At 39.6% G+C, this 16526-nt stretch overlaps 1 long non-coding RNA gene across 1 annotated transcript in view; it reads right to left on the bottom strand.

Moving 5' to 3' along the window:
* LOC128651539 (uncharacterized) overlaps positions 1 to 2076 on the bottom strand; it is a 55302-nt gene extending 53226 nt beyond the window's left edge. Inside the window, exons 1-2 of the long non-coding RNA XR_008401116.1 lie at positions 1647 to 2076; positions 289 to 400 (exon numbers count right to left, since the gene is read on the bottom strand). This is a non-coding gene — a long non-coding RNA (uncharacterized LOC128651539). The remainder of the gene's footprint in view (positions 1 to 288; positions 401 to 1646) is intronic.
* Positions 2077 to 16526: the final 14450 nt, after the last annotated feature.

Genomic DNA, 16526 nt, shown 5'->3' with positions numbered 1-16526 from the left:
ATTGACTTACCTTATATACTGGGTTTCATTTTACAACTGTTTCGATTTACAACCATTCCTTCTGGAACCTAACCCCGGCATAAACTGAGGGCTACCTGTACATTTAAGTATTTAGCAAAGGATCCAGCACACACTCTTCAACAGTTAGCTGCCAGGGTGCACTTTAAAAGTTTGCATAGAGAATTATTAATATCAGAAGGCACTCTCTGTTTTCCATAAAATAATTTAAGTAAACATTTTCGGGGTCGCCCCCATTCTCAGACTTAACAACAGTAATGAGTTACTCACCCCTATAAATGTGTCTCCCAAGAGCAGCAAAATCTGCCTTTGAACTGTATGGCATCCATCCATCGCAACTGCGCATATGCAGAGGAAAGTATGGAGCACCAAAGTGGACATACTACAAAAGCAAAACAAAAACAGTTAGTTATGTGCACCATCATTGGTGGAGGATTGTGCACTTTTGGCATTATGTCACAAGAGGAAATGCAGCATGAAGGAGAGTTGGATAAAGTGGAGGGTGCAAATGTGTTGTATTTTACAGAAGCAGATCCAAGCCGTATAAGGTTTGATGGATTTTCTATTAAAATTAAACGTGAACAGCCTGAACAGCTGTTTAACCACAATATAAATTAAAAAAGAGAGGAGTGGATTTAAAACTCCATGGATGCTATTTTTCGGAATTTCATAGGAAGCTATTTATCCCCAAAGGCTTTCGTATTAAAAATATCCCCAATATTGGGCGTAACAATGTAGCCAATGTAAGAAGGGGTGTTGACTTTTAAATAAGTGCTCACTTCACCTAATGTTATTGGTCATAGAGGAAGTGAATGAGCTATTGAATCAGTTGGAAACTGAAGTACAGGTATTTGAAACAGTTTACCTGACTAAATTGGAACAGGATCCTGCGGATACATGGTTTGATAAGCTAAAACAACAGGTGGATGCCAATGAAAATGAATTGATCAATTTAAAAGAAAGGAAAAGGGAGGCTGTTACCTCTGATTATATGGAAAATAGAATTTAAAAATGGCTCATGGGTCTACAGGAGAGAAGATTTTACACCAGGAGTCGCAGGCGAAGGTAAACAAACCCAGGTCTCTCACCACTATGGATAGTTTGGACAATAGTTCTGTCACAACTGTATGTGAGAATGGTATATTTAACTATCCACTCTGAGTAATGAAGTTGTGGACCTCAACTGCAGTATTTACCCAATTCTCTTTATGGTGTATGTTGCTTTAAGAAACAGAAATGGAATTTATTTTCCCTGTATTTTTGGTTACAGGAGAAAGAGATATTGATATTTCAGTTCAATGTTTTCCTGGGCATGAAGTGGAAGATTAGATTCAATCTGTGTTTGTAATGTCCCTTGTTTTTAAATGTTAGAGTCAGAGGTGCTTTCTTTCTATGAAGCTGAATGTAAGCTGCTACAAGCAGATTCAAAATAAGAACTCTGTGAGATGACGCTGCTAGTGGGGTGTGTTGGAGGCTTGACCAATTGCAGGCATCTGCATCACGGGCAAGATGATATGGCTGAAGGGGCGGAGCCAATGGCTAGTTCCGTTTTTTAGAATAAACAAGCTTAATCTTCAAAATTTAGTATTGCTAACAATGCGGTTTAGTTCATAAGAGGTAGTACTCACTGAAGAGGTCAGTCTTGCAGATGACTGCAGAGGTGCAGTTCAGAGTGATCCGGAACTCCGGTCTAGTGAGAGAGGTAGGTGCTGAACACAGCAAATGCAGCGGATGGCTGTTAGTTCCACTTGAGGAATAAGTTTGGTATAGACAGGATCAAGAGATTCACCTGTATTAGTAGTCTCAGGATAAAGTTCAATAAAGTTCATGCATACCAAAAGGAATAAGGTTTGAATCTTCTTCCAGGGAAGCACAGAGCTTGTACTAAACGTACCTGTTCAACAAGCTAAGGAAATTAATTAGCAGGTGGTGCTGAATGAAGTGAGGATATATAGGACAGAAACCTGACAAGTTCTGACAATAATGGTGGTGTAACTGAGGTGAACACTGTAAGTTATGGATCTCAATCAATGGTCAGTCAGTCAAAAAACATATGAGTCAGAGGCCACACCCACAGAGAAGGCAACATGGACACCAGATCAAGGGGAAAACCACCCAGACCATGGCGCAAGCAATAACATCTAACAGTATAATCATCAATTTAAGTTCCTATCTGCTATCTGAGGCTGAGTGGACTGTATTAGAAAAAGGTTTAACGTTTGTTCCCCCCACACTTGCAGATGATTTTTCCCTACATGTTGATATGTATAAATTCCAAAGGACCTTATGATTAAAGGATTATTTTGGTGTGAGCAAAGATTATTCGCAGGAAGGGTAATTTTGACATGAAAAGTAACCATCCTATATTTAACACCTTCACTAGAATGGTGAGGGCCAAATTGGTTGAGGACCAATGACTGAAAAAAGGTACAATACGTAAAATTTGACATATGAACAATGACAAGCACTAAAAGATCTGCAGGAAAATCATGATTTGGTCAAAAGAAAGGCTGATAAGGGGGGTGCTCTAGTGCTTCAGAACTATTAAGACTACATAAGTCAAATTATTAATTAGCTGTCAGATACAACTGTGTATCGCAAACTACCCTCAGATCCTACATAAGATTTTAAGTACAAAATTGATGCCTTCATAGAATTATTGTCACTTGCGGGTACAATCTCAAAAACATTAAGAGATTATTTGAAGGTTGACTTTCCAATCGTCCTGGTAATATACACCTTACCTAAGATCCACAAGCATCCTACTCATCTGCCTGGCTGACCTATTGTTTCTGCCAGGGGGTCAATTCTACAAACTATTGCAACATTTGTTGATGCTCTATTACAACCTTTGGTACGGAATACTTCACTTCACTCATTTGTACCGGACTCTATATGGATTTGATCAAAACATTGCATTCCTGGTCAGACTTAGAAGCTAGTGACATATTGGTCACACTTGATGTCACTAGCTTATACACTATAATTCCACATGAAGAGGGAATATCTGCTGTTTACCATCAATTTTTGAAATATCCCTACATGGGCCCTCCAATTGATGTAATCATGCAGCTTTTAGAATTTTATATGAAGTTTAATTATTTCAAGTTTGAAAGTTTAGAAAGTTTGAAGTTTATTTTCAAGTATCTGGCACAACAATGGGGTCCAACATGGCCCCAATGTATGCTAATCTTTTTATAGCCCAAATTGAAACAGGGGAATCATTGTTGTTTTTTGATCCTAGGATCAAATTTTTCAGAAGGTATTTAGATTAAAAAATAGATTTCCTGGATTTACTTTCCTGGATAAAATTAATTATTAAAAGTGACTGGTTGTCATCCGCAGAGTCTAAATCATGCTTTACCAATGTCTCAACTCAAAAGTGTAGTTTGGAACAATACGGATAACGACAAAAAGAAGGAACAGATACTGTACTTGCAATGAGCACAAGATTTCAAGAGAGGGGCTATGGTAGGGATCAGTTGAATACAGCATTGCCTGCAACTATGGACATGACACAAGGACAAGCACTTATTAAAACAAGTAGTACCAAAAAGAATGATTTTTTTCAACTAAATTCACTCCAGAAAAGATGAGTTTTTCTAGAACATTGGAACATTTTATCCACGGACAAAACACTGCCATTCAGTGATATGGAAGCGCCAATGATTTGTTTTAGAAGGGGCCACTCATTAAAGGATCTTTTGCTGAGTCCTAATTCTAAGAGTTACTACACCTCAAAGACATGGTTAAATACCACCAAGCTAGGGTGCTTCCGGTGCAGTGGTTGTACAACCTGTGGTGGTCTGACCCAGAGCAAATTTTTCATACATCCTTGGACGAATAAAAAATATTTCATAAGACATAGAGTTATATGTACAACACAATACATTGTATATTTGTTACATTGTCCATGTGGAAAGTTCTATGTAGGGAAGACCCAGGATGACGAGGACAAGGATGGCTAAACCACTGATCAGTGATCCGGGCAGCCATCAAAGCTGGTAGCTCAGAGCAGCCAGTGGCTAGACATTTTGTGAAACATAAACATGTAGTTTCAGATTTGAGGTATATTATTATAGACCATGTCCCAACTCTCTCCAGAGGTGATGATAGAGCCAGGTGCATGTTACAGAAAGAATCTCAGTGGATTTTCAATTTGGATACATTATGTCCCAAGGGGCTGAATACCCATTTGAATTACCAGTGCTTTCTGTAACAGGTGATTGGCCTAATTCTAAGACACTATTTAACAGTAACTAATGATTATAGAAATGAGTGAGTATGCTGTTTTCATAACCTTTAAAATGTAATGGTTATTAGGTATTAAATAAAATATGTATATGATTATTGAACAGTTTACTCTCACCTAGATTACGAGTTTTGCGTTAGAGGCTATGCGGTGCTAATGAGCTCACTTACATGCAGCGCTGGTATTACGAGTTTTCAGAAACCTGTCGTTAAAAGACAAAAAGTGAGCATTGAGCAAAATTTTGCTCATTACCTCACTCCAATACCAGCGCTGCTTAAGTCAGCGGTAAGCTGCTCGTACGTGCTCGTGCACAATTTCCCCATAGGAATCAACGGGGAGAGCCGGCTGAAAAAAAGTCTAACACCTGCAAAAAAGCAGCGTTAAACTCCTTAACGCAGCCCCATTGATTCCTATGAGGAAATAAAATTTATGTCTACACCTAACACCCTAACATGAACCCCGAGTCTAAACACCCCTAATCTTACACTTATTAACCCCTAATCTGCATCAGCCAATAGGATTTTTTCTATCTTAATTCCGATTTGCTGATAGAATTCTATTAACCAATCGAAATCTAAGGGACGCCCTCTTGGATGACGTCACTTAAAGGTACCTTCATTCTGTTTTAGTCGTCGGATGAAGAGGATGCTCCTCGTCGGATGTCTTGAAGATGGACCCGCTCCGCGCCGGATGGATGAAGAAAGAAGATGCCGTCTGGATAAAGACTTCTGCCCATCTGGAGGACCACTTCTTCCCGGCTTGGATGAAGACTTTTGCCCGTCTGGAGGACCACTTCGCCCGGCTTGGATGAAGACTTCTGCCCGTCTGGAGGACTACTTCGCTCGGCTTGGAAGAAGATGTCTCCCGGTAAGTCTGTCTTCAAGGGGTTAGTGTTAGGTTTTTTTAAGGGTGTCTTTTCAGGGCAATGGGGAGCTTAGGTTTTTTTAGATAGTATTTTATTTGGGGGGTTGGTTGTGTGGGTGGTGGGTTTTACTGTTGGGGTGGTTGTTTGTATTTTTTTTTACAGGTAAAAGAGCTGATTACTTTGGGGCAATGCCCTGCAAAAGGCCCTTTTATGGGCTATTGGTAGTTTAGTTTAGGCTAGGGTTTTTTTATTTTGGGGAGGCTTTTTTATTTTAATAGGGCTATTAGATTAGGTGTAATTAGTTTAAATTTCTGTAATTTGTTTATTATTTTCAGTGATTTAGTGGGGGGTTTTTGTACTTTAGCTAATTTAATTTAATTTAGGTAATTATATTTAATTTAGTTAATTTATTTAATTATAGTGTAGTGTTAGGTGTTAGTGTAACTTAGGTTAGGTTTTATTTTACAGGTAAATTTGTATTTATTTTAGCTAGGTAGTTATTAAATAGTTAATAACTATTTAATAACTATTCTACCTAGTTAAAATAAATACAAACTTGCCTGTAAAATAAAAATAAATCCTAAGCTAGCTACAATGTAACTATTAGTTATATTGTAGCTATCTTAGGGTTTATTTTATAGGTAAGTATTTAGTTTTAAATAGGAATAATTTAGGTAATGATAGGAAAATTTATTTAGATTTATTTACATTATATTTGTTAGTGGGTGTTAGGTTTAGGGTTAGACTTAGGTTTAGGGGTTAATAACTTTAATATAGTGGCAGCGATGTTGGGGGCGGCAGATTAGGGGTTAATAAATGTAGGTAGGTGGCGGCGATGTTAGGGACGGCAGATTAGGGGTTAATAATATTTAACTAATGTTTGAGAGGCGGGAGTGCGGCGGTTTAGGGGTTAATATGTTTATTATAGTGGTGGTGACGTTGGGGGCAGCATATTAGGGGTTAATAAGTGTAGCTAGGTGGCGGCGACATTGGGGGAGGCAGATTAGGGGTTAATAAATATAATATAGGTGCCGGCGATGTTGGGGGTGGCAGATAAGGGGTTAATAAATATAATGTAGGTGGCGGCGGTGTCCGGAGTGGCAGATTAGGGCTTAACATTTTTATTTTAGTATTTGCGATGCGGGAGGGCCTCGGTTTAGGGGTTAATAGGTAGTTTATGGGTGTTAGTGTACTTTTTAGCACTTTAGTTATGAGTTTTATGCTACGGCGTTGTACCATAAAACTCTTAACTACTGACTTTTAAATGCGTTAGGACTCTTGACAGGAGAGGGTGTACCGCTCACTTTTTGGCCTCCCAGGACAGACTCGTAATATCAGCGCTATGGAAGTCCCATAGAAAAAAGACTTTACGAAGTTTACGTAAGTCGTTTTGCGGTAAGGCCAAAGAAGTGTGTGGTCACCCTAAACCTGCAAGACTCATAATACCAGGGGGCGTAAAAAAGCAGCATTAGGACCTCTTAACGCTGCTTTTTCAGCCTAACGCACAACTCGTAATCTAGCCGTCTGTATTTTTATTAGGTGTATATATAAGATAGTGTGCAAGGGAGCCATTGTGTCACGCTAGAGAGTCTTAGCCTTAGGTATTGTATTCATAGTTTATGTGTTTGAGATAGTGAATATAGAGTTTAGTGCGGTAAGAACCACTTGTTGTCAAGAGAACGCTATGTCAAACATAACTGTTACTATGAGGGTGCACGTAACTAAGGGTGTTTTTCATTGTGTAGTATGTCCGCTTTGGTGCTCCATACTTTCCTCTGCGCATGCGCAGTTGTGCTGGAAAGATGTCATGGAGTCCAATGGCAGATGTTGCTAGTGTTGGGAGACATTTTTATAGGGTAAGTAACTCATTACTGTTGATAAGTCTAAAGACGGTTACGACCCACAAAAACATTTACTTAAATAAATAATTTTATTGAAAGCAGAGAGTGCCTTCTGATATTGATAATTCTCTCTCTCTCTCTCTCTCTTGAAATTCAAATTGTTATACAAAATTTGACATCATTCTATGGCAAACTCAGGTTTCATCTCTCCTAACTTAATATGGAGTCAAGTCTGCTGTAAAGCAAACAGCAAAAATTCAGATGAATCTAAAATAAACAGTTAACACATTAAGTTAACATTGGTACAAAAATATATAGATTCCAAAAATATTCCCTACTTTAGGTTGATACTTTGCCCTCCCCTAAGAACTAGTAGTAATATACCCTAATATTCACCAGTACCTACATCCTGGACTATTAATGCTATTAATTACTACTGCTATTAATTACTACCTCCTTTTCCCCTTGCCACTAGTAATCACATTATCTTAAAGGGACATAATACTCATATGCTAAAACACTTGAAAGTAATGCAGCATAACTGTAAAATATCATCTGATCATCTCTATGTAAAAAAGGAATATATTTTACCTCACAATTTCTTCAGCTCACCAGAGTAAGTGCTGTGTAAACAGTTATACTAGCTGCTGTCCAGTAGCAAGCTGAAAGAAAACAAACAAACAATATCCAATCAGCAGTGCTGAGGTAATCCTTTGCCTTTGCTGTGATTTTATAGAACTTACTTAAACTGAATAGGAAAATAACATGACTGCGCCTGCACATGCCAGATGCACACTCCCTTGCAAGTCCTGGGACAAGCATCCTGTCTGGCTGCTTAAAGTCTCTTTACAGTGGGGTGAATACTTTGGACATTTGTGGTAAAATATCTTCCTTTTTTTGTGATTCGGCATGCAATTTTAAGCAATTTTCTAATTTACTCCTATTAGCAAATGTTCTTCATTCTCTTGGTTTCTTTATTTGAAAAGCAAAAAATGTAAGTTTAGATGCCGGTCCATTTTTGGTGAACAACCTGGGTTGTTCTTGCTGATTGGTGGATACATTCATCCACCAATAAACAAGTGCTGTCCAGGGTACTGAACTTTCTTTTTCAAATAAAGATAACAAGAGTACAAAGAAAAAATTGATAATTGGAGTATATTAGAAAGTTGCTTAAAATTGCATGCTCTATCTGAATCACAAAAGAAAAAAAGTTGGGTTCAGTATCTCTTTAAGGTGATTATTACTTGTCCGCTTTTACAGCTATGCTGCATCACTTTCATGTGCTTCATTATTTGGGAATTGTGTCCTTTTTAACTCTACTACTCCTCCTAGACTTATTAACACTGTCTGTCTGATGAGAACATTAAACACACAAAACTCATGTTACATTTATTGCAAACTGGAAAGGCCCACACCACTATTAATAACTTAAAGTACAAGTAATCACACAAATAAATTATTCCTCTATCCCCCACTCCTTGCGCACAAAAGCTTTACGGCTAGATTTAGAGTTTTGTCGGTAAAGACCCGCGTAGCTAACGCTGCTTTTTTTCCCAACGCACCCTTCCAACAACGCTGGTATTTAGAGTTGTCTGAGGGGCTGCGTTAAGGTGCGTTGAGCCTAATGTAGCTCCACTTCAACCCTCAATACCAGCGTTGCTTATGGTAGCGGTAAGCTGAAAAAACGTGTTCGTGCACAATATCCCCATAGGAAACAATGGGGCATTTTGGGCTGAAAAAAAACCTAACACTTGCAAAAAAGCAGCGTTCAGCTCCTAACGCAACCCCATTGTTTCCTATGGGGAAACACTCTCTAAGTCTGCACCTAACACAAACCCTGAGTCTAAACACCCCTAACCTTACACTTATTAACCCCTAATCTGCCGCCCCCTCTATCGCTGACACCTGCATTATATTATTAACCCCTAATCTGCCGCTCTGGACACCGCCGCAACCTACATTATCCCTATGAACCCCTAATCTGCTGCCCCTAACACCGCCGACCCCTATATTATATTTATTAACCCCTAACATGCCCCCCCAACGTTGCCGCTACCTTACCGACACTTATTAACCCCTAATCTGCCGACCGGACCACGCCGCCACTATAATAAATGTATTAACCCCTAAACCGCCGCACTCCCGCCTCGCAAACACTAGAATAAATAGTATTAACCCCTAATATGCCCTCCCTAACATCGCCGCCACCTACCTACAATTATTAACCCCTAATCTCCCACCTGCAACGTCGCCACTACTATAATAAATGTATTAACCCCAAAACCTAAGTCTAACCCTAACACCCCCTAACATAAATATAATTTAAATGAAACTAAATAATATTCCTAAAAATAACTAAATTATTCCTATTTAAAAATAAATACTTACGTATAAAATAAACCCTAATATAGCTAGAATATAACTAATAATTACATTGTAGCTATTTTAGGATTTATATTTATTTTACAGGCAACTTTGTATTTATTTTAACTAGGTACAATATCTATTAAATAGTTATTTTACAGGCAACTTTGTATTTATTTTAACTAGGTACAATATCTATTAAATAGTTAATAACTATTTAATAGCTACCTAGTTAAAATAAGTACAAAATTACCTATAAAATAAATCCTAACCTAAGTTACAAATACACCTAACACTACACTATCAATAAATTAATTAAATAAATTAGCTACAATTACCTAAAACAAACACTAAATTACAAAAAATTAAAAAGAATTACAAGAAGTGTAAACTAATTACACCTAATCTAAGCCCCCTAATAAAATAAAAAAGCCCCCCAAAATAAAAAATTCCCTACCCTATTCTAAACTACCAAAGCCAATCGTATTGAACTTGCATTCTGTTGGCTGATCGGAACAGCCAATAGAATGCAAGTTCAATACGATTGGCTGATTGGATCAGCCAATCGGATCGAATTTCAATCTGATTGGCTGATTGCATCAGCCAATCAGATTTTTTTCTACCTTAATTCCGATTGGCTGATAGAATTCTATCAGCCAATCGGAATTGAAGGGACGCCATCTTGGATGACGTCCCTTAAAGGAACCTTCATTTGTCGGGAAGTCGTCAGTTGAAGAGGATGGCTCTGCGTCATCTCCGTTGAAGATGGCTCCGCTCCACTCCGGATGGATGAAGATTGAAGATGCCGCCTGGATGAACACTTCTACTGGATGGAGGACCTCTTCTTTGCCGCTTGGATGAAGACTTCTACCGGATCAAGGACCTCCTCTGCGCACCTTGGATGAAGAATTCAGCTCGGCTGGGTGAAGACGACTCAAGGTAGAGAGATCTTCAGGGGGTTAGTGATAGTTTTTTTCAAGGGGGGTTTGGGTGGGTTAGAGTAGGGGTATGTGGGTGGTGGGTTGTAATGTTGGGGGGAGGGGTATTGCATTTTTATTTTCAGGTAAAAGAGCTGATTACTTTGGGGCAATGCCACACAAAAAGCCCTTTTAAGGGCTGGTAAAAGAGCTGATTACTTTGGTAGTTTAGAATAAGGTAGGGAATTTTTTTTTTTTTTTTTTTTTATTTTATTAGGAGGCTTAGATTAGGTGTAATTAGTTTAAACTTCTTGTAATTCTTTTTTATTTTTTGTAATTTAGTGTTTGTTTTTTATTGTATTATAGAATAGTTTATTTTATTGTATTTTATTTTAGGTAATTGTAGGTAATTTATTGAATTAATTTATTTATGGTGTATTTGTAACTTAGGTTAAGATTTATTTTACAGGTAATTTTGTACTTATTTTAATTAGGTAGCTATTAAATAGTTATAGACGCGGAAAAGGCGCTTGATTCTATAATCTGGGATCACTTGACGACTTCTCTATTACAGTTTGGGTTTTCGGGTAATTTGGTAAATTTGGTGAACTTGATATACAAATCACCTAGATCACAAGTGTTAGTAAATGGGGGGTATACACCATATATTATTTAATATCGCTCTAGAGCCTCTGGCAATTTATTTCAGGGAGAGGTTAGAGGGTATCAAGTTAGGAGACCATAAGGTAGTTATTTCATTATATGCAGATGATTTTATTCTTTTTCTTAGTAATTCTAGGTTAAGTATCCCAACAAGTCTGGAGATTATTAATCAGTTCAGTACAGTGGCGTAGCGTGGGTTGTCAGTGCCCAGGGCAAGGCAAGTATTGCGCCCCCCCCATCCCCATTTTAGATATGCTGCTTCTTCTTACATTTGGGGCAAACCAAGCAAAGACCCAAGCCTGGTAGATCACATAAAGCAAGGGACACTGTCTCCTCTCTCACAAAATGCTCCTTTAACCATCTTGACTGGATAACTAACAGTTATTGCTGATGATACCAATATCCCCAAAATATGTCCCTTGTCATAAGCAGCTGCTAATCAGTAGTGCCTTACAAACAAAGCCATGAAAATAATATATTGGCAATACAAGAGGCAGTGGGTGAAGCCTGCAAGCATTATGTGCTATCCCCCTGTGATCAAACCCTGTCTGCAGCTCTCCAGAGCTGGGCAAATATATACAATATTAAATTTTAAGATTTATTCTCGTTTTACACATGGGGGAAAGCCCCCCTTAACCCCCATCTGGTGGTGACATGTCCTGATCTGTAAAACTTCATGGTACAAATACTGCAGACCACAGGGTGCACCCACCCCCACATTGCAGCAACCCATATTGTATATGTGGTGCAATAGGTTTTTGGTAAGTCGTTAAAAAGAGGAAAAGGGGACACACAGGTTGGCAGCTGTTACATAAGGTTGTCCCTGCTGGGCAGACTGTCTTTTGGGTGCCAATGACATATAAAAGTGTGGTATATATTCTTCCTTAATAAATATAACAATTGTAAGTAATCAATATAAAAGGGGCATGGGACATACAACCCAGCATTACATACATATATGAGGGGAGGGTGTATGGTATTTAGGGGGGTGCTGTTAAATTTATTTACTTACACAAATTATAGTTATTTTTTTTACTTTAAATGCAGTAAGGGTGGGTTTAATGTAAATAAAAAAGGCAATGAGCACCCAAACCCTAAAAATAGGTAAAAGTCCACACCTCAGGAGTCCAGCAAGAAATAGATTCAAGATGGGGAATTCATAGGACTTCTTTGATAGGAGACAAACACAGTGAAATGCCTGGTGAGCAGCACAATCCTGGTGCCAGACAGCACACAAATCCCTAAATCTACTTCTGCCCTAGGAAGATCATGGAGGGGAAAAATCAAATACAGGAAACAAGGTCTCATTTTTGTCAACTGTCACAAATATACTTTTTTTGTGCAAGGACAAGATGGCGTAAGTTGTAATCAGAATCCGGTCAAACATGAAAGTATGGTCTCTGATCACCCCACCATCCCACTAACTAGGTAACTGGGGTTAACAGAAATGCAGAGCCCAGCCATGCTGCCACCAGTGCCACGGGTTTGAAAGATATTTATTGCACTTTCTCTTGTTAAGTGTATCCAGTCCACGGATCATCCATTACTTATGGGATATTAACTCCTCCCCAACAGGAAGTGCAAGAGGATTCACCCAGCAGAGCTGCTATATAGCTCCTCCCCTAACTGCCATTACCAGTCATTCTCTTGCACCCAACGAATAGATAGGATGTGTGAGAGGACTGTGGTGATTATACTTAGTTTCATACCTTCAATCAAAAGTTTGTTATTTTATAATAGCACCGGAGTGTGTTATTCCTTCTCTGGTAGAATTTGAAGAAGAATCTACCTGAGTTTTTCTATGATTTTAGCCGGAGTAGTTAAGATCATATTGCTGTTTCTCGGCCATCTGAGGAGAGGTAAACTTCAGATCAGGGGACAGCGGGCAGATTAATCTGCAAAGAGGTATGTAGCAGCTTATTATTTTCTGACAATGGAATTGATGAGAAAATTCTGCCATACCGATATAATGTAAACTCAGCCTTAAATGCAGTAGCAGCAACTGGTATCAGTATGTATATTTTACACTTCAGTATTCTGGGGAATGGCACTTCACTGGAATTATACTGTATGCATAAAACTTTAGCCTAATTTGCAGGGACTAGCAACAGGCTTTTTAATAACACTCAATTTATTAATGTTAAACGTTTTTTGCTGGCATGTAAAATCGTTTAATTTTCTGAGGTACTGGGTGAAAAAATGTTTTGGGCACTATTTTTTTCCACTTGGCAGTCGTTTTATTTAATTTATGACAGTTTACTGATCTCTCTCACTGTTATGTGTGAGGGGGAGGGGCCTTTTTTGGTGCTTTTGCTACGCATCAAAAAATTCAGTCAGAAGTTTATTGTCTTCCCTGCATGATCCGGTTCATCTCTACAGAACTCAGGGGTCTTCAAAACTTGTTTTGAGGGAGGTAATCACTCACAGCAGAGCTGTGAGATTGTAGTTGACTGTGATAAAAAAACGTTTATTTCTGTATTTTTTTTTTTTTTTTTCTGCTATCAGGGTTAGTTATCCTTTGCTAATGGGAGCAATCCTTTGCTAAAATTGTGTTTTTTACAAAGATTTGATGCTATAACTTTTCAGTTTATTAATTTTCAACTGTCATAACTTTTTCTGTGCTTCTTATAGGCACAGTACGTTTTCATATTATAGTAAATTACTTGAAAAGTATTTCCAAGTTGCTAGTTTATTTGCTAGTGTGTTAAACATGTCTGATTCAGAGGAAGATATCTGTGCTATATGTGCTAAAGCCAAAGTGGAGCCCAATAGAAATTTATGTACTAACTGTATTGATGCTACTTTAAATAAAAGTCAATCTGTACAAATTGAACATATTTCACCAAACAACGAGGGGAGAGTTATGCCGACTAACTCGCCTCACGTGTCAGTACCTGCATCTCCCGCTCGGGAGGTGCGTGATATTGTAGCGCCGAGTACATCTGGGCGGCCATTACAAATCACATTACAGGATATGGCTACTGTTATGACTGAAGTTTTGGCTAAATTACCAGAACTAAGAGGTAAGCGTGATCACTCTGGGGTGAGAACAGAGTGCGCTGATAATATTAGGGCCATGTCAGACACTGCGTCACAATTTGCAGAACATGAGGACGGAGAGCTTCATTCTGCGGGTGACGGTTCTGATCCAAACAAACTGGATTCAGATATTTTAAATTTAAGCTGGAAAACCTCCGTGTATTACTAGGGGAGGTGTTAGCGGCTCTGAATGATTGTAACACAGTTGCAATACCAGAGAAAATGTGTAGGTTGGATAAATATTTTGCGGTACCGGCGAGTACTGACGTTTTTCCTATACCTAAGAGACTTACTGAAATTGTTACTAAGGAGTGGGATAGACCCGGTGTGCCGTTCTCACCCCCTCCGATATTTAGAAAGATGTTTCCAATAGACGCCACCACACAGGACTTATGGCAAACGGTCCCTAAGGTGGAGGGAGCAGTTTCTACTTTAGCTAAGCGTACCACTATCCCGGTGGAGGATAGCTGTGCCTTTTCAGATCCAATGGATAAAAAGTTAGAGGGTTACCTTAAGAAAATGTTTGTTCAACAAGGTTTTATATTGCAACCTCTTGCATGCATTGCGCCTGTCACGGCTGCAGCAGCATTTTGGTTTGAGTCTCTGGAAGAGACACTTGAATCAGCTCCATTAGATGAGATTACACACAAGCTTAAAGCCCTTAAGTTAGCTAACTCATTTATTTCAGATGCCGTAGTACATTTAACTAAACTTACGGCTAAGAATTCCGGATTCGCCATTCAGGCACGCAGAGCACTGTGGCTAAAATCCTGGTCAGCTGACGTTACTTCTAAATCTAAATTGCTTAATATACCTTTCAAAGGGCAGACCTTATTTGGGCCCGGGTTGAAAGAAATTATAGCTGACATTACAGGAGGTAAAGGCCATGCCCTGCCTCAAGACAGAGCCAAACCTAAGGCTAGACAGTCTAATTTTCGTTCCTTTCGTAATTTCAAAGCAGGAGCAGCATCAACTTCCTCTGCACCAAAACAGGAAGGAGCTGTTGCTCGCTACAGACAAGGCTGGAGACCTAACCAGTCCTGGAACAAGGGCAAGCAGGCCAGGAAACCTGCTGCTGCTCCTAAGACAGCATGAATCGAGGGCCCTCGATCCAAGAACGGATCTAGTGGGGGGCAGACTTTCTCTCTTCGCCCAGGCTTGGGCAAGAGATGTCCAGGATCCCTGGGCGTTAGAGATCATATCTCAGGGATACCTTCTAGACTTCAAATTCTCTCCCCCAAGAGGGAGATTTCATCTGTCAAGGTTGTCAACAAACCAAATAAAGAAAGAGGCGTTTCTACGCTGCGTACAAGATCTTTTATTAATGGGAGTGATCCATCCGGTTCCGCGGTCGGAACAAGGACAAGGGTTTTACTCAAATCTGTTTGTGGTTCCCAAAAAAGAGGGAACTTTCAGGCCAATCTTGGATTTAAAGATCCTAAACAAATTCCTAAGAGTTCCATCGTTCAAAATGGAAACTATTCGGACAATTTTACCCATGATCCAAAAGGGTCAGTACATGACCACAGTGGATTTAAAGGATGCTTACCTTCACATACCGATTCACAAAGATCATTACCGGTATCTAAGGTTTGCCTTTCTAGACAGGCATTACCAGTTTGTAGCTCTTCCATTCGGATTGGCTACGGCTCCGAGAATCTTCACAAAGGTTCTGGGTGCTCTTCTGGAGGTACTAAGACCGCGAGGAATTGCGGTAGCTCCGTACCTAGACGACATTCTGATACAAGCTTCAAGCTTTCAAACTGCCAAGTCTCATACAGAGTTAGTACTGGCATTTCTAAGGTCGCATGGATGGAAGGTGAACGAAAAGAAGAGTTCTCTCTTTCCACTCACAAGAGTTCCCTTCTTGGGGACTCTTATAGATTCTGTAGAAATGAAGATTTACCTGACAGAAGACAGGTTAACAAAGCTTCAAAATGCATGCCGTGTCCTTCATTCCATTCAACACCCGTCAGTAGCTCAATGCATGGAGGTGATCGGCTTAATGGTAGCAGCAATGGACATAGTACCCTTTGCACGTCTACATCTCAGACCGCTGCAATTGTGCATGCTAAGTCAGTGGAATGGGGATTACTCAGACTTGTCCCCTACTCTGAATCTGGATCAAGAGACCAGAAATTCTCTTCTATGGTGGCTTTCTCGGCCACATCTGTCCAGGGGGATGCCATTCAGCAGGCCGGACTGGACAATTGTAACAACAGACGCCAGCCTACTAGGTTGGGGCGCTGTCTGGAATTCTCTGAAGGCTCAGGGACAATGGAATCAGGAGGAGAGTCTCCTACCAATAAACATTCTGGAATTGAGAGCAGTTCTCAATGCCCTTCTGGCTTGGCCCCAGTTAACAACTCGGGGGTTCATCAGGTTTCAGTCGGACAACATCACGACTGTAGCTTACATCAACCATCAGGGAGGGACAAGAAGCTCCCTAGCAATGATGGAAGTATCAAAGATAATTCGCTGGGCAGAGTCTCACTCTTGCCACCTGTCAGCAATCCACATCCTGGGAGTGGAGAACTGGGAGGCGGATTTCTTAAGTCGTCAGACTT

Source organism: Bombina bombina, chromosome 3, assembly GCF_027579735.1.
Source record: "Bombina bombina isolate aBomBom1 chromosome 3, aBomBom1.pri, whole genome shotgun sequence".
Classification (NCBI taxonomy): domain Eukaryota; kingdom Metazoa; phylum Chordata; class Amphibia; order Anura; family Bombinatoridae; genus Bombina; species Bombina bombina.
Note: the sequence above shows the minus strand (reverse complement) of the source record. Positions and strands in the feature narration are given on the sequence as shown.